The sequence below is a fragment of the Fulmarus glacialis genome, unplaced genomic scaffold (genome assembly GCF_000690835.1).
Source record: "Fulmarus glacialis isolate BGI_N327 unplaced genomic scaffold, ASM69083v1 scaffold383, whole genome shotgun sequence".
In the NCBI taxonomy this organism is placed as follows: Eukaryota; Metazoa; Chordata; class Aves; order Procellariiformes; family Procellariidae; genus Fulmarus; species Fulmarus glacialis.
In genome coordinates this window covers 2,715-20,780 of record NW_009204630.1, presented here as the reverse complement: position 1 = coordinate 20,780, position 18,066 = coordinate 2,715, and positions in this window count along the sequence as shown.

Below are 18,066 nucleotides of genomic sequence, written 5' to 3'. Positions count from 1 at the left end.
TTTCCCCTTGAAGAGTCTCTGTTTGGCTAATTTCTTAGAGAGGGAAATGAGCGCTGAAGATAGTAGGAAGCTGATTTGTGGGACACTTCACTCCTGAGAAGTCATTGTGGAACTGAGGTTTCTCCAGGACTTGTGGATGGATGCATTTGGTGTATCCCATTGTCCGATGCTTGACTCTCCCCTCATTCCAGCATTCCTGGTTCCCTACAGTACCCAGCCTTACAATACTGCTGCTATTCTCTGGTCACTGGCATGTGCTTCCCAGGTGCTCATACGCTCCTGCTTCTGAGGCTGACCCTGTGATGACAGCTGCCTGGCTGCCTATCAAAGGCTCCATTTAGAGCTAGCCTGAGAGCAGACAGAAAGCTGCAGTGTTAGACCCCGAAACCTGACACAGTGTGGCTTGCCCGCTTTTCAGTGGCTCCTTGACAGCCTTTCAGCTCATGTCTGTCAGCTCCCCTGCCAGGCACACAAGTTCACTTCCATCTTGGAAGAAGGGGAGAGAGAAGTGACATTTCACCGAGTGGCGGGCATGCCGGGGGATGTAGGGAGATAAGGCAGGATCAGAGAAGCAGCTGAAATCCCCAGCGGATATTGCGTTGCTGGCTGGATTGACAGGTTAAATGTATTGCTGGGACAAGTCTCCTTGCTCCCTCTGTCCCAGAGGACTGTGCAGTGAGAACAGCACTCAATCCTAATGAATCTTGGCCTACATTGGGACCAGTTCTGCCATAGCCTGGCATGAGGATATCCATGGGGAATTTGTTTCCAACTTTCAACAGGAGCTACCCATAGAATGGCTTTTTAAATAAATAAGTTCTCTTAGGAAACAACAGCAGTAAATGAACAGAAACACTGACATGGCCAAGGATGAAATATTAGCATTTTTCAAATCTGTTTAGCGAAGACAGCCCCTGGGCACTGGTTCAGGTCCTTGTGTTAGCGGGCTGTTTGCAAAGCACTAAACTAACTTACAGCCAAAACCTGTCAGCTTCTTCCTGGAGCTCAGGAGGGCAAAACTTGTCTTAGTTGACAAACTAAGTCTGGTCTAAAAACATAATACCTTTGCATTTTTTTCATCTCAAAGTACTTATGACACGTCAGTCAGAGCACAAGCTTCAGGAAGTGTTTTGGCCACTCCAGACTGCAGGCAGGGAAAGCAACAGTTTTCTTCAAGCCTCACAAAAATACTACACAGGCAACAGCAAACCGAGGTGACTTGTTCAAAAAGAACCACTTCAGTGACTACAGATGATTGTGATGCACTGAAAGGGCTCCCTGTCGTATCACAGCAGCAGGCAGCAGGCTCAAACAGTCCTGGCTTGGAGAACCTCCCCGCGCAGTTATGAACTGCTTCCTGCCCATGGCTGAGTTTACTGGGGAAGTGATTTGTCCAAATGCTTATCTAGCCTTGACTGGTTCACCAGCTCTTGTGGGTTGCAGCACAAGATGGCATGGCTGGAGGCTACTGTCTAGCAGAAGTTTTCCACTCCTGGAAAGATTTGACTATGTCTTTGGGTAAGGAGAAAGTTGCATGGGGAGCCTTTTCTTTGAGATTGCTTGATCCAACCTGATCTCCACCAGTAAAGCTGTGCCAGCTGTGTGATGTGAGTGGTAGTTTCAGCTCAGCATCCACTAGAGAAAATCCCATGTGCAGAAGCTAAGGCTAGGGCTCCTAACCTGGGGAAAGAGGAAATGGATATCAGAGTGGGATGAGGGTCTTCTCGAGGAACTTCTCTGTGCAGTCAGTGGGGAAACACTGGTGACTGACCAGTGTGTGACCCAAGCTGTTACCTGTAGGTCCCAGACCAGGGCACTCTCCCAGGCAAGTGAGGGGTCCCAGGAGAGAGGGAGAGTGCTGGGGGATGTGGGGTTGAGGATGGTCCTGCTGGGTCAGCAGAAATGAACTAAACCAATACGCTAGTCAGTGACTGGCCAGGGGACAAAAGGGCTGTATTTGCCCTGTGAGGAGGGTGCCTGAGGCCAAGCAGGTTGCAAGGGCAGGGAGAGAGGGGTGCACAATGCCTGGGGATGCAATGCTAGGGATATAGCAGTGGGGCAGAGACGTGCTGTCATCCTGTAGCCAGTGGGGAAATCGCACCAAGGAGTACTGCGTGCCCTGCTTGCCGACCTCCCCACATCACTCTCCGTTCCCTACCCACTCCTATACATGGCAGGTGGAGGCACTGCCTTTGTTTTATACTGTGATCCGTGTCCTTTCTCCCAGGTTCTGTGATTCTGCAGTACTTCCTGCCTGTTTGTTAATGCTAGACTATTCAGCCCCAATATCTAGTGCGTGTTGTCCACTTCCTTCCCCCTGTTGTGCAACCACAGTCTCATTCTCTAGTCCTATTGCTCTGTTCTGCATGCAGCAGTGCCCCTTGCAGTCTCTACCGAGAGGTTAATAAAGACCTTCTGCCTGAGTTACCTTTAGCTTTTATAAACCAAAAAATACAAACAGCATGTAAGCAGCATTCATTACCTTGCACGCCTTCAGCTGCTTATTGGATACACATCCCCCTCCCTCCAGCATCTCTCTCTTTTTTTAATATGTTTTTTTTTAATTTGTTTTGATGAATGAGTGACAACCCTGACACCCGATTCGCTGAGATTAATAGAAACGACACAATATTTACGTCGCGCCGACGAGCAATTATCCTGCCATCTATCTTTGAGATTATCTTTCTGATTGAAAACTACTCATCCGTGTAATCGGAATTATTTGGAATTAGAAGGGAATTTATGGCCCCTCTCACTCTCCCTCCTATTTGCCTCTGTCTCCATCCTTCTTCCTCCTCCTTTAAGAAGGATCCTTTCTTCCTTCGTTCCTTCCATCCTTCCTTCTTTCAGCCTTCAGATGTGTGCTTCACAAGGCTTTGCTGTACAGGGATGGTTGTTTGTGGAGATGGGGGACACTGGGCAAGACTGTGGCCAGGCATCACTGTGGGGGATGCAGTGAGGCTTGGGCAGCAGCTGGGGGATAAAAGGCTCTTCAGAAGAAGGCTGGCATGGGAAATGGACCTGTGGAGTATGTGACAGCGGAGGCTGTGCAGGCAGCACTGCAGTGACAGAATAAGTGGAGGCACCCCACTTATCTCCTTCTTCATTCTGTTTTACAGTTCCTTCCTTACTACTCTGTTTTGAAGATGCCTTTTGCTGGCCTACTGCTTAGTAAATGTGCTCCTTGTGCATTTATTTTATCTAAATGCTTATCTGAAAGTATTTTTCCAGTTCACTCTGGGTAGGAGAAGGACCCATGCTTGTGGGCCGCTTCTTGCTTGCTGTGAACCTTTCTGTAGCTGCTGCTGGTGTTTCTGCTACTTCAAGAGTCCCTGGAGACAGCCTGCTGTCCTCCAATGTGTGGGATGGTGTCTGGCAGTCTCACTTCGATACTGGTGTCCCCCAACACAATGCTGTCTGTATAGGGCTTCTAGGAGATACTCTTGCTTATTTGTCATAGCTTTAAAGAGCTGATAGGTGGTATAGGACCTCTGATTGTTTTTTCTCACTGGGAAGAGCTCTGTCTTTTGCATTATTCAGAAGCACCAGTGTTTCTGACACTTTATTTGCTTTTCATTCTTTTACTGGCCTGTGATGCAGAAGAAGCAACTAGTCACATTGTCTCAGGTCACCTCTAGTGGCAGGAGACACAACTCTCCCTTTTTGGTGATTCCAGGACAGGATAGCAAAACTCACATATGCTCCCTCTCTTCTCTAGAAGCCCATCTCTTAACACAGTCCTCAGTGAAGCATTTCCTACCTTTCCCTTCTCCTTTATGAAGACAGGAGTGGGACTGTCCTACTACATATAGAAAACATCTGTGCTGTAGATCAGTCAGCACTGAGAACTACTCCTCCTCTGTAGATACGCATCCAAAACAGCGCTTGATTTTTTTTACAGGTGATTGTGGCAGAAACAGAGACAGTGAAGTGGATGTCAGGGGATGTCAAGAAGCAGAGACATTTTAAATGGATCTACTAGCATCTGTGTCCTTGGAGAACCACAGCGTGGAAAGGTCCTTGGCTCACGTGAATCCTGCTGGAGAAGAGAGAAGGGAAGCAATGTAAGTTTGTGAGCAAGTGCCATGTGCTGAAAGAGAGACATAGGCTGAGTGCTGAAGGAATTCATCCTCAACTCAATTGCAAAGATACCAGCTAACATACAAGTCAGGCTGACAAAGATGTTTGATACAGAGAGCACTGTAAACAGTTAATGATACAAGGATTTGGAAAAGGAAATGTGCTTTGAGGTACAATTGCTCTGTCAGCTCGAGAGATCTAGGCCCAGAGGGGAATCCCAGATCCTTCCGCCCAGAAATACCCAATGTTGTTATTAATTAGTATGGAAATATTTTCCTTTCTTTAGAGAGGGCTGTTGAATTGCCAGTGGGATACTGGGGGGATGGGTGGGTGGGGGGGTAAGCTATCAAGGAACTATTAATTAGGTTACTTCCCACTGCTGTTGACATGCTGGGGAAGGGGGTTGTTTATGGGCCAAAACAAAAAGGAAAGGGAAACAGAAAGACTGGGAATGAGAATGGAAAGCATGAGGAAAAAAAGCAGTTGGGTAGGAGAAAGCACACCGTCTGAAAGAAGAGGTATGTGTAAAAAGACATTCCTAAGATTCCCGAAGCAGAAGTCGGGAAGAACGAGAAACCAGGATATGGTTAGAACCAAAGGGGAAACTCCTTTGAGACAGCAGCAGTGTGGGTTGGACACAGCCACACACGGACTGACTGATCCTCTCCTGCCTTGTTACTGGTTTTGTTGTTCATACTTCCACAAACTTGGCACCAAAGCCTCCTCATGTCAAAGTAGTGATATTTTATACCAACTGTCACTATGAAACAGGGGAGAATTTGGATGAGAAACTTCTTCAGTTGCAGTTTACCTTCCTTTGCTGGCTGGGTCTCTTACCCCCTTCCTTCGGAATGGGATCTTTATCAGCTTTGAGGAATAATCATAAAAATACTAACTGAAATTTTTGCTTGGCTTCCTACATAATACTTCAACCACTTACTACTTTTAGCAAGGTCTCCTTGTGGTCTCTAGCTCTGTACTTCTGGTCATAGCATGTACAGCCCTGGGAGAGCTCAGACACAAAAACCAGCATAAAGTGGTAGTGTAGCCCTGTGTCTAAGCAGTAGGTGTTACATTTACAGTTCTGAGAGAGTGCCAGAACAAGAAAGAGACAAGGAATGTGTGTGGCAGTATGAGTTAGAATAAGCGAAGGATCTATTCACAGAGGGGAAAGAAAACTGAGCAAGTGGGTTACCTAAAAATATCAGTGCAGGCTCCAGGCTTCCTTGCAGCGGGAAGGAATCGGTGCAGTTGTGATTATTCAGAGAAAATGTTTTGGGTTTGCGAAGGAGGAAGAGTGGAGTGATAAGACAAAGACATAGCATTGATACCTCATATGGGACCAACACAATCCAGACCTATTTATCCTGAGATCTGACTCTAGAGAACATAGCAGTCTGCTGCATTCTCTTCCAAGAAACCTGTCTAGTAGGAAGTTGGATTCTGAGCATGCAGAGGACCTACCCAGCCTCCTTGGAATATTACAGCACAGAAGGAAAAAAGCTATCCAGGTTGCAGCCTACCATCATCACTTCAAATCCTCAAGTTCCCTAAGAGATCCAGAGTGAACAGAGGTGGTTTGAAACAGAGAAACTGGTAAAAAGAGGGACTAAATCTGGAAGGATAACTTGGCTTTCAATTCCAGGGGTTTGTGCACGACAGTGACAATTTATCAGCATGTGAAAGATCGCTGTTAGCCCGTGCACATCTGCTGGGGGCCAAGGAAACTGTTGTCCCTAAATCTGCCACCAATCATAGAATCCAGGAGCCCTTGCCTGCCCTCTTCCTACGCTACATGTAAGGCAGAGCAGGCTCGAGGTGGGATATGCCCATCAGCAAGGAGAGGTATGGCAGCACAAGAAGAGTGAAGCAGGATGAAGCCGAGCACTGCACAGGTGAGGGCTCCTGATTCCAGATCCAGCCCTTTTTGGTTTACAAGTGGGGCGGGGTTTTTTGTTTGGTTGGTTTTTTTGGTTGGTTTTGTGTTGTTTTGGTTTGGTTTTTTTAAAGAAAATGAAATACAGATTATATTGCAATATTGTGTTCCTTAGAAAAATGCCTTGTCAGTTTAACTCGGATTTATTGTTAGGCCTGCTTTTCTAAGGGAATACTGCATATGTGATTGCACTGGGTGAGTTTGTGTAACTTTTGAACTTGTTATCTAATTTCAAACACATTTTGCACCCAGTCAGAAGTCTGAAAGGTATTAAGTTCATGCAAGTTTCATGAAATAGGTGACAGGTAGAGGAGGAAGACCTTATTATTATCCCTTTTTTGGAAAGACTGCAGAATGAGCTCACTCTTATTAAAGTCCAGGAAATCCACACGGGACAGGGACTGTCCAAATGCCCCAATTACAGAAGAGTTCAGCTGAGGCTCATATCTTACTGTGTGTGCATCAGAGGATCCATTGGTTGGTCAGTGTCTCTCGTAGATTCTCTAGTGACTAGTAAGGCACGAGCTTCCTTCTTTCTGGACATTCATAATGCTGCTAATGCATGTGGATTCCCTGGAATTGAATAAGAGGTGAGTAATATTGCAGCCTCTGTGTAACACAGTTAAAAAGCCAGTCAAACACAACAGAGAAAGCTATTGGAAACAAGGCGTCTTTGTTTCAGGTACTTGAGAAGGCAATGCACACCCAAAATTCTCAGTAGAAGATTCGTTCTGGAGGTAAGTTGAGGTGCAGATGTGAAATTGCTGGTGTCTGCACTGACTGTATCTTCTGCCCTCTAGCTTATGTGTGCCCCAGTTTTCATCGCATTAGTCTCAGACAGTTTGAGTACTGGTTTCACTGTGATTTTGGATCCCACTATAGTTAAACTAGTACAGTTCTGGCATGAATATTACTTTGGTATGACATACTCAGTTCAGCATAGATTCTTTGGAGATGTAAGCTAGACTAACATAAATGTGGTTATTGTTATATAACTTTATTCCGTGCAATATTCTTATAAAATCATTCCTGTGAAGTGGGATAGTTACATTTATACAAAAATGATGCGGACCAGGCCTCAAATTACAAAGTATTTGCTGTAGAGACCATATTTGCATATTTACATATGCGTGGTGTATAGTGTCAAAGGGCCCAGGTTCTGAATGCTGCTTGTAATAATAATAACAACAATAACATAAAAGGGTTACAAGTCTGGCTGGGGAGTCAGCACAGTGCGTCTGTAATTAGTTGTAGTAAAAATTATCATTTATGAGGCATCTGGAAACACAAACTAACTCTCAGAGGTGAACAGTAACTATGTAGTCATCTCTGTCATGGCACAGCCTTAATGACATTTTTGTCAGGGAACTTCCTTACTTTTTGCTTGCTCTGTACCACGAAATAAAGGTAATAGCTGAATGGGTTTTGTATGCAATCTTGCCATTACGTGGACCACTGAGGCTCTCCATCTTCATGACTCACTTAACAATGTTTGCAAGGGGAACAGGTAACATTTCACAAGCATAATGTAGCAATGCAGAAGCAGTTTCTCTGCACAGACTCACACATTCTGAAGAAGGAGGTGAAACAAGAGGTTGCATTTATGGAGAACCTGGCTGAAGAAATCACCTTTGAAGGAGGGAATCAATGAGCAGTTTAGGGCAGGGGGCTGCTTCCTGATATTGTGGCTTTCAGTGTCAAGTCTTGTTTGCTTGTTTGCTCTTTGGTTAAAGTTTCTGGAGTAAGTAACATTTTCTCCAAATTACTGCCACCACTTAGAACAATAGTAGTTAACACAGAAGACTTCCAAATAATTTCTCCAAAACTCAGCTTTTGGTTAAATTTCATAAAAGAACGACCGAGCTTTAGGAAAGTGTTTTCTTGGGGAATTTGCTGATACAGCCAAGAAATATGAAATGCCCTATGGTTACGACCAGCAGCCCACCTGCCTCCAAATTAGAGCCTTGCTTTCTGCCTGAATGAGAGCTAGTGACCGGTAAGAAAGTGAAGAATAAAATAACTTCTTTTAAACATAAGCTGTTTTCTTTGGAAACTTAAGAAGGAGACAAGAAAAAGTTTCCACAGGCTATACGTTTTCTAACATCCTGTTTCTACAAATTTAAAAATGTGAATTGTGTCATCTGAAAATGTGGCAAAAAGAAACTTCTCCGGAAGACTGACGCAGATGTAGCACAACTCTGGAGAACAGGCTTCCCAAAGAGCAGAAGGCAGTCTGTCCTGCAAGTTTCCATGGGATTTCACCAGATGAATGAATCCCAGGATCTCATGGAAAGGCACATGATGTATTCAAGAGAGAGAGGTTCTGTTCTTGTCTGGTGTTCTGTCTTGTAAGGTGTATTTACAGGGCAGAGGAGAGCACCACGCAGTGATAACTCAGCTTAGATACAGTCTCATGGTGCTCTCCATTTGAATTAATATAACCTGGTTCTCATCTGGATATAAAGTCCATATGAATGAGGCTATCTTTCTGTCAAAATCCAAAACGGCTCATTCAGAGCATGCTGAAATAGCCCTGTATAGCTCTGTTTTGCTAACGTACCCTTATTTGCAGTGTCACATAAAAATGAGGCTGCTTCTCCTGGAGTTTCTGTTACCTGTCTGTGAAGTGTTCTGATGCCGCTGCCCTGCCTTGCAAAGACACAGAGGGCTGAATCCACCACTTCTTGCACAGAGCTTAATGTTGCACAGAGGTGCTAAAAAGAAAGGTTGTGATTTTGCGGTGGGCTGAGGTTTTTTTTCCACGCTTGTGAGCACAGGAGAGCTGCGTGGCACATGGCGTGTCAGGGAAGAAGCTACTGTGATTGCTTTAGATCTTCCTCTCTGTGCTCAGCGGGGAGTCGCAGCCAGGCCATGTGTGAGCGAGTGTGTGTGAGGCCATGCCCGTGACACATTCCTTGAGGGAGGGGACTGGCGAGGAGCTGGGCCTCACCTCCCAGCAGCAGAGGGCCCTAGGCAGACGCGACGGAAGGGACTGGTTATTCCAGGCGAGGACAGGTCCAGGTGTGGCAAGAGCACAGACTAAAGCGGCAGCAAGGGACTGAGCAACCAAATGTCTGCATCTGAAACACGGACTCGACAGAAACCTTCCTCAAGCAGCTGTTTCCAAGGGGCTTTGGGTAAATCCACTTGAGGTTAAGAATTTGACAGATTGGGTTTTTTCCCCTTCTCACTGTTAAGCCTCAGTGAATGCGACATCGTTTTACAGGGGGTAGCTGGGGGCTGGGGAGGAGGAGGGGAGGACGGAGGACAATATAGCTTGCTATAGACTGTGTTATACCTGAGCTCCCGCTCAGGTTCCAGCGGCTTTGAATATCTGTGGTGAATTGCGGAGCATCTTTGTGCCCAGAAGCGGCCCATAGCTCTTCCAGGAGTGTGGGGAGCAGGCACTGTGTGCTCCCCAGCACGGTCTCAGGGGCCTGGCAAGGCAGGATGCTGTCTGTGGCACATGCCAACACTGTCAGTAGGGAAACTGTTGGGTTTTTGGCTCTTTCTCGGCCTGGTGGGCTGTTGGCTGGCAGCATGTAGCTCCGGCTGGCTGAGGGGCAGTTGTGGTGTGCTTGCCTGAGCACCGGCCACATTATCCTGGCACTCGCTGGCACTGCCACCTCTCTTCTGGAACTGTTTGTGTGGCCCTTACTTCACGTCCTCTCAGTGCAAAGCATCCTCAGACCAAATCCTGAGTGACTGAAACAAGCAGTAAACCTCAGCAGCAGCACAGTCGGCCTCTGCATCTTGTCCACAAGCGCTGCGGCCTTGCTTCTTCAACTGGGATGAGCTCAGTGCTGGGGAGCTAAGTTTCTGACTGCCTGGGGAGCAGAGGAAGGGAACACTAAATCCTTTTGCAAAATCCCTCTTTCTTGTAAATATGGGTAGCTACATTTAAAGAAATGCCCTTTTTCTGCCCTTTCCCCCTTCCTTCTCTCCACGCTCTTGGAGAGGAAATGCTCTGAGTTTTGAGGTGCTCCAGACTGCAGGGCATGAAGGGTCTGAATCAGGAGAGCTTTCAGAGGTGACTGGCAGCACTGAGATGAAGAAGGACTTGAGGTGACGGGGTGAGGCAGCTGAGGAGACTGCAGCAGAATCACAGTGAAGAGGGAGAAATCACCTGACTTATTGCTAAGATGAAGCTGAGCCAAAGTTCAGCAGAACTTGCTATGGTTAGCTTGAAGAAAGAGAGACAAAGGAGGGGGAGATTTTACCTGGGTCTGTGCCTCTTCAACACATTACAAGGGCTTACAGCTCTCTGCCAAGGGCCTGGCAGCCACAGAGTGGGTTCAGAAGTGATTTTAGATGGCACAGAGCTGAGAGGCATTAGCTGGAAATGCAGATCCCGGTTCCCCTTGGGGTGCAAGTGAACCTTGCCATAGCTTTATGTGCTGGAGAGGCTTCTGTGAGGGTAACGTTTAGCCTGCCATTTCATGTTTGATTTATCCACAGTGAGGGAGCAATATTATGGTGGCAGAACTTCACTGCCAGCGAGGGAATTGAGGCAGCCATCTGCATACACATTGCCGTGTCTGTGAAAGTCATGTGTGCCCTCAAGTGCCTCCCAAATCAGGTGGTTTAATTCCCTCATCAGTCAGGAGTTGTAGGTAGGGTTTTGGTGTGATCTGTGTGGGAGAATAGTCTCTCCCACAGTAACAAGACAGTTTCCAGTACTGTTCAGGGTTATTTTTGGTGTCCTGTCTCCTCCTACCCATCCCTGTGGCATATCCTGCCTGACACGGGAGCCCTGGCGGCCTCAGCCGGAGATCACCTGGCTGGGAGCGCTTGCTTGCCTGAATCTCGGGTGCAGAGGGACAGCTACTGAACGAAGCATATTTTTTTCATCTGTTGTGAGATACTGTGGTGGGCTGACCTTGGCCAGCTGCGAACTGCAGTTTCTTCAGGAAATATCCACCTGCTCCACCGTGGTCTCTGCAGGGGCTGCAGGGGACTGTCTGCTCCAGCACCTGGAGCGCCTCCTCCCCTCCTTCTGCTCTGACCTGGGTGTCTGTGGGGCCGTTTCTCACTCCTCACTGCCTGTGCAGCATTTTCAGTCCTTTCTTAAACATGTTTTCCCCCAGGCGCTACCATCTTGGCTGAGGGGCTCAGCTGTGCCCTGCAGTGGGTCCATTGGAACCGGCTGTGTCCGGCACAGGGCAGCCCTGGCCTCTCCTCACAGAGGCCACGCTGCAGCCACCCCGCGGCCACCACCTCACCACAGACACCTGATGTGGATATGCTGATGGTATTTTGATGGGGGTGAAAGCTGTGCCTTCTCCTTCAGACCAGTGAGAGTCCCAACCTCAGGGCAGGGGTAAGGGCTCTTCAGACACAATTAACTGGAGTGGGAGACGAGGCAGGACAGAGAATCAGTGGTGTTGCTTTGGAGGGGGCCCACGAGGGACCCATTGCAGAATTTCTCTTTACTTATTTCCTTGCTTTAGAGGCTGAGGAACTTGTGTGGCACCTTGCTTTCCTCCGAGAGCTCCCCTGGGTTGTGCTGACATGCAGGCATGTCCTCAGTGGGGACGGAGGCAGGTGAGCAGCCCTGAAACCCCTCAGCTTGCATGCAAAGGGCTTCTCCTGGAAAGGCTTATTCCTTGTCTGGGTGTCTGCAGCCAGGAACATCCCCTTCCTTTGAGGAACTTCATCAGTTATTTGCCTTCATTTTTATTTTTAAAAAATATCTTTTGAGCAAGATACACAATCAAAGAGTATGGAGCCTCTCCTTGGAGAGGAGAAGAGGGAGTGGTAATAATCCCCCTGACACATGCATTTGGAAAACGGTGATGATTTTTCTGGGGAGCTGAGCTAACAGTCTGGCTGTAAGGAGTTTAGATCTGGAGCCAGACATCATGGTTAGGACCGTTTGTGGTTATAATGTAGTTGTTTGGGTTTTCTAGAAGTTGTCTGAAGGAATCTGAATTAAAAACAAAACAGAAACAAAACCCCAAGTGGAACCTGTTTCTGGCAATCCTGGTCCCTATTTGATCTGGCACCAGAACTGGTTTAAGTCTCACTTTGTCCTCCTTCTCCTGCTATCAAAATTGCTATGAGCTTTATTATGACATTTACCATGCTTCCTCTCCCTCCCCACCATAGCCAAGGTCACTGAGAACATGAAACCGTATCTCTTGCCTGAAGCCGACCTTAGCAGGCTGCAGGGCTGCTTTGAGATTTGTCTGAGTGCACAGCTAATGCCCTGCCAGCACAGGTGTGGACTTGCTGGTGCTAAACAAGGTCCTAAACAAGTGGTACAACAACAGCGATGAGTTTCTGCAAAGCATCCGCAACAAGTTGAAAGCGCGAAAGGTGCCTGCCCCCAGTGATGGAACTGACAGCCCAACATTGGTGAAACGCGTTGCAGCGTGCGATTGGAAGATGATGATGGTGGTTTCCAGAGAGAGAATATCGTGGTTACACAATTTAGGCAGGAGTACATCCAAGAAGTCTTATTCTGTTTCGTTGCTTTTTGCTGGGTGTAAACACAGAAGCCCTTTTAGGCAAAGGCTCTGCAGCAGAAGCGGAAGTTTAGGAGGGATCTAAATGAGGTAAGGGTAGAAGGGACTGTGTTATCATACTGTACGTGATATACTGGCAAAAGTTGCTTGTTTAAATGTAATGCAGCATATGATTGTCCTAGTGCTTGCAGGCTTTAGTTAAACCCTTACATATTTTATTTCTGTGTGTACGTGTAGAACTGAATGCTCTCTCTGGATAGTCTCTGAACACACTCTGGTATGTGTTTTGTTGCTCAGGCCAAGCTATTTTTCATTAGTGCATTGTTATTACTGGTGGACTCAGAAAAACAAGGGACAGTAGCATTCTTCTGTGCTTGCTCTTGTTCTTGTTAAAGCCAATGGCATAACCTCTGCTGAGCAGCCAGAGATGGTGCCTCTCCACAGCCTAACTCTGCAAATAGCTATGCCAGGTGAAGACTTTTCTCTGCCCGCAGCTCTGAAAATGGGAGAATAGATTTGGGTGCTGCCTAATCCAGGAAAGTTCTTTAGTCCTAACCTGATGTGCTTTGCTTGAAGCTGTTTAGAAAGTTTTTGCAGGTTCCGTTCTGCCAAAGAGTTTTTGGAGTCCTAATCTCCAACCGGCAGGCAGCTGGAGGGTGGTAACATCTTTAGCTGGAATGGCTAAATCTGGTAGGGGACTTCTGATAAAATCTTAGCCATTTTCACATTTCTGAAAAATAATAAAATATGTAGGAGCTAAAGAAGGAGCAAAGTTTACAAGTGTATTAACCGAGCAGTGTGACTTTCCCTGGTGATGACAGAGACTTGACATGGCAGCATGGCATCCACTGTTCTGGAGGGTACGTGAAAGAACTGGATGCAGACTTTGGGTTCAGCATGTGCCAAAATATATCCTGCTATGGATATTGGTTGCACAGAAAAATAACACTGAAGTAATATGAAGTTTGCAGCATTAAAAGCAAATAAGGAAATAATATCAGCATTTCCCTCTTGAGCATTTGCTCTTTTTCTGAGTACATGCTTTGTATCAAAATGCATAGTATATTTAACTACCCGTCAAATCAGATCTAAGAGTCATACTATGTGTGCTAAGCATCCAGAAGAGCATTGCTACTCAAACTTTTCCTTTTGTTTATCTTTTATTCCTTATCCTGTTATTTTCACAGTCTTGGAAGAGGGTTTGTTTGATGTTAATTTCCTTTATGTGAAAAGAGTTACCATCTTATAGTATCTTTTTTGGTCTTTAAGTATTCCCTGTTTGAAATCTCTGCAATTCACAGCTCACTAAATCCAGCAGGGCACTAACGCAGCTGTCCTGGAATTTTGGGTTTGTGAGACTCTTTCAAATTAGCATGATTCTGCTGAAAAAACTTTTTGTTATGTGTTACAATTATTATTCTTAGTTTGTGGCTAGCCTTGGAAACTGCAGAGCTGACTTTCAGTTTATCTTTTAAAACTTATATTCATACTTGCACTTCCTGATATAAAAGCAGCAGTGGTTCTGAGCTCTAAACTTATGACACATAAATCAGATGTGCACAGAAGCATCTTGAGGCTCACAGGAGAAGGGACAAAGATTATCTGTGTGGTTTAATGTGCAGGTGGCGGGAATTGGAAGATTCCATTGATTGGACCAGTATTTTCAAGCTTCAACTGGTTTTGCTGTGTCCCTATCTAAAAAAGGTAGCTGTGAATTTTTGTTTTTGTCATTAGAAGGGAAGTATATTTTGGATTCTTCTATAATAGCTTGTATGCAGCTGAGGAAATTCTGCCCAGATTTACATGTGCAAAGCTCAAACTCTTTGTGTTTGAAGAAAATTAAGCACTGAAATTTTACCTCCGCTATAGACTTCAGAATCTGAGACTGAAATACAGGCTTATGATGAAAGTGGCCCTAGCAAGAAGCATTTAAAAAAATACCTTCCCAAACAACGAGTCGAAAAGACAGTAAAGCTGCACTTGCACTTTACAATGTCTCCTACTTGGGTGCCTCAAGGAAAGAGTTGAGCCTTTATACAGTCTACAAGTCACTGACATTGATCTTTTTTGTTTGATTGGGTTTTTTTTTTTATGTATCTGAGGGTGCTTTTGAAATCTTCTGGCTTTCTTTTTGCAGTGTTTTGAAGTGGGCATTCAGTCTCATGGCCTCTACTGTTGGATTCTTTCCCTGCCTCACCCTGAGTCTGGAGGCTGGAATTAAGAGTGTTTGTGCACAGGGATGCTACCAGTCGGGGTAGGGGACTTGTGTTTGAAGTTTTACATAAGCAGATCTTCTCCGGATTGCTGGGTACCCCAGTGAGGAGCAACTAAGGTCATACATCCTGCTGTCTACATGCAGAGAGGAAGAATGGAGGAATGCTGACTCCATTCAAGGTTCATCCATACTAGCCAACTGTGGCATGCTGGCAAGTCCTCATCCCTTCATCCTTCAGGCAGAAAGTGGAAGGATGGGGGACTAATGTGTGCCCAGGTCTTGCTCTGCTGTGGATATGCGATGCCAATGATAAGCACTGGACCTGGACCTGAGAACTGAATAGAGCTTCCCAGCTACCTGACTGAGATGTGCCCAAAGTGTCCTCATGATTTAGACTACATCATGGGGTTTCCCTGGGCTTCAGTTTGGCCCATGGCAATGTAATGGGGCAGGGATGATGCTGTTCTATACAGCACAAGGCTTGACAGAGCAGTATTTGAAGAACTTTAGATGTCAGCAATATAGAATGGCAAAGAACAGTCTGACGGTGGTAACATGTTCAGGATCTATGTGACTATGCCTTTGTTAAAGCTGAATTTTTCGAAAGTGACTGCTGGATTTAGGTGCCCCTGTTTTGGGACCTTGATCTGCCGTGCCTCAGCCTGATTATTCTGTGTACTGAGCTTCTCAAATTCCTTCTGATGGCAATGGGAAGTGTAAAATGTTTTACAGCTCTCAATATTAAAGCCCAAAACATCTTGTACTAGCCAGCCCAAATAAGAAGGCAGAAATTCAAAATTTTCTTAGTTTGGTCAGGTAATTTTTTATCTGAGATCTGATTCAACTAGGTGAAGGTGAAGGACCAGAATGTGGCAGGGAATTGAGCATGTGTTTCCACACTGGAGCTCAGCCTGTCAGATACTTTTCTTTTTTCCCCTCTTCGTTTGTAAGTCTTCATCTGTAGATATCAAAGTGCTTTAAAGTGCAGTGTTAAGTATTGTTATCTCTCTTTTTTTAAAGCTGGGGGATATGCAGCAGTGGTAAAGTGACAAGGCAGACTTCACTCAGGCCAGTAGCTCAACTGAGGAAAATGTCTAAATGTCATGAGTCTTTGCCCAGTGTTTCATCAGGCCCCTGTCCTGTGAGAAGGGCATTTTTTTGAAAAACTTGTTGACTAAATCCTACCAGCTTAGACACAAAGCATATTGACAAGAGGTGAATTATGCATGCAGCAGGATTTGGCCCAAAAAGAGGAAATTACTTTATCCTCCCTCATAATCAATAGCTGCAGTTGAACTGAGACCTTGGCTATGATGTGGTGGGTCCTTGCCTTGCTTTAGGATAGCTGCTCCTGTTGAACTAACTTTCTTTACTCCAGCAAGAGCAGCAGCTGCAGTGCAGTGTAGACATGCCTAAACTAGCTGAAATACTTCAGGTACTCTTAGCCACTGAGCCAAAGAACCATGGAGTTCAGCATGGGCTTGGTGCCTGAGGATTTTATCCTGCTATTTATGAGTTCAGCATTTCTTTACCATCTCAGCCCAAGCAAGCCTAGCAATATGTTGAAAAGAAGGCTGGTGAATCTGCTACTCTGTCTGCACTAGTACTTTTGCCTGCAGAGCTGAGCATGGTGCTAGGGATGATTGTAGGAGATACTGCCAAACGTAGCAGTGTAGTGAAAGCTGATTTTCCTCTCTCTGCCTACTGTTCTCCTCTTCTTCCCCACCCTTCCCCTGGTATTCATCAGGAGCTGCCTTGCCTTTGAGTTCATTTGCTATGAAACTGCATAGCCATTAAGGTTCCACTGGAGATCATGAATATCTAGGAGTTGGTGAAGGCTTGGAGAACCAGCTGCCTCCTGGAAAAGCTTTTGGCCTTGCCTGACTGTGGCTCTAATAGGAGAACCTGTAGAGGTTAGATATGGAAAAATCCAGAACCATTACCCCTATGTCTATTAATGGGGATCAGGGCAGAAGCATTCATGATGCATTCTCTCAAGTCATTGCCCAGATGGTGGGCTCCCAGCTCAGCCTCTGCAAAAGAGCTGTGCTGATATCTGTAACTCGCCAGTTTTTTTTTGGAATGATGTTTCAGGTCCTTGAGAGCTAAGTAACTTCTGCTGAGTCAATAGGGGAGGTACCATCAATGCCCTCAGTTTTGCTTTCAGGAAGAGGCTCATCAAATAGTGTTTGTGGACAGAGACCCTAAGTAGACTGCCAAGCTGTTAAATTGCTAACCTACCCACTAGCCCTAGTTTATTCTGCAGCAGAAATACAAGCACGCCTGAACCAACCCCCAGAACTCAACTCTGAACTCCTCTCTGATTCTGTCAGAATCTCCAACTTGTTTTTAAAATGGCATTTATTTTTGCTAAATTGCAAAAGAGTTGGATGCAGTCTGCCAGTTGTGTTTTCCCTCTCCTTCTTTGTGCATTGAATTTTGTTCACTAGCTTTACATGCCTCAAGTTGCTGTAATGCTGCTGGGAAAGTAATTGCCTTGCACTTTCTCTTTCTGATGCCCACGGGTGACTGTGGGGGACTCCTCCCTGGGCACAGCGCAGAGTTAAAAGCCCAGCTTTTGCCGCTTTACTTAAGACCTGGTTATTTCTTTTCTTTTTTTTCTTTCTTTCTTTCTTTTCTTTTTTTTTCTTTTCTTTTTTTTTTTTTTTTTTTTTTTTTTTTTTTTTTTTTTGTCAGCTGCCTGTTATATCAATCACAGAGCTGGGATCTATTTATAGGTTGGGACTCGGAGTACTGTGTCCTAGTCACAAAGAGAGGCAGAGACGCAGAGACGCAGAGGGGACTGTCGGCTGGTGCAGGCGGAACCAAAAGATATTTAATCAGCAATTAGAAACACCTGAGGGCAAGGGAAATTCTACTCCAGCCTCGAGCTTCATCTCTCAGCCCGCAGCATGTAAGTAGCGAACTTCTACCTTTTATTCCATTTATGGGGTTGGTTTTTGTTTTGGGTTTTTTTTAATCCAAATGTTGCTCTGCACCAATCCTTTTATCTGGGCTAAAAATTACGGCAGCATCTCAGTATGGTTAAAGATAACAATTTTTTTTTCTATTTTCACACTGTCAAAGGAAGGTCAGTGTGACCCACAAGGAGAGGAGTTGGTTCAGAAGTTTGTAGAAATCAGGCGGTTTCACTATTTGAGAGTGGCTTTTTCCTCTGGAAATAAGCAAATGAATGTTTGAGAGGAACAGTTTTCTTTTGGGAATAGAAACGGTCAGGTTTGCTGGCATTCCTAAAAGGTCAATGTATAACGTAACTCTGCTTAAGGGCTTACCAAGGACAGGTGCTATTTATCCCATGCTGGTAAAGGCAAACCTGGAAACTTCAGCTAGTCCTGTCTTAACAGAAC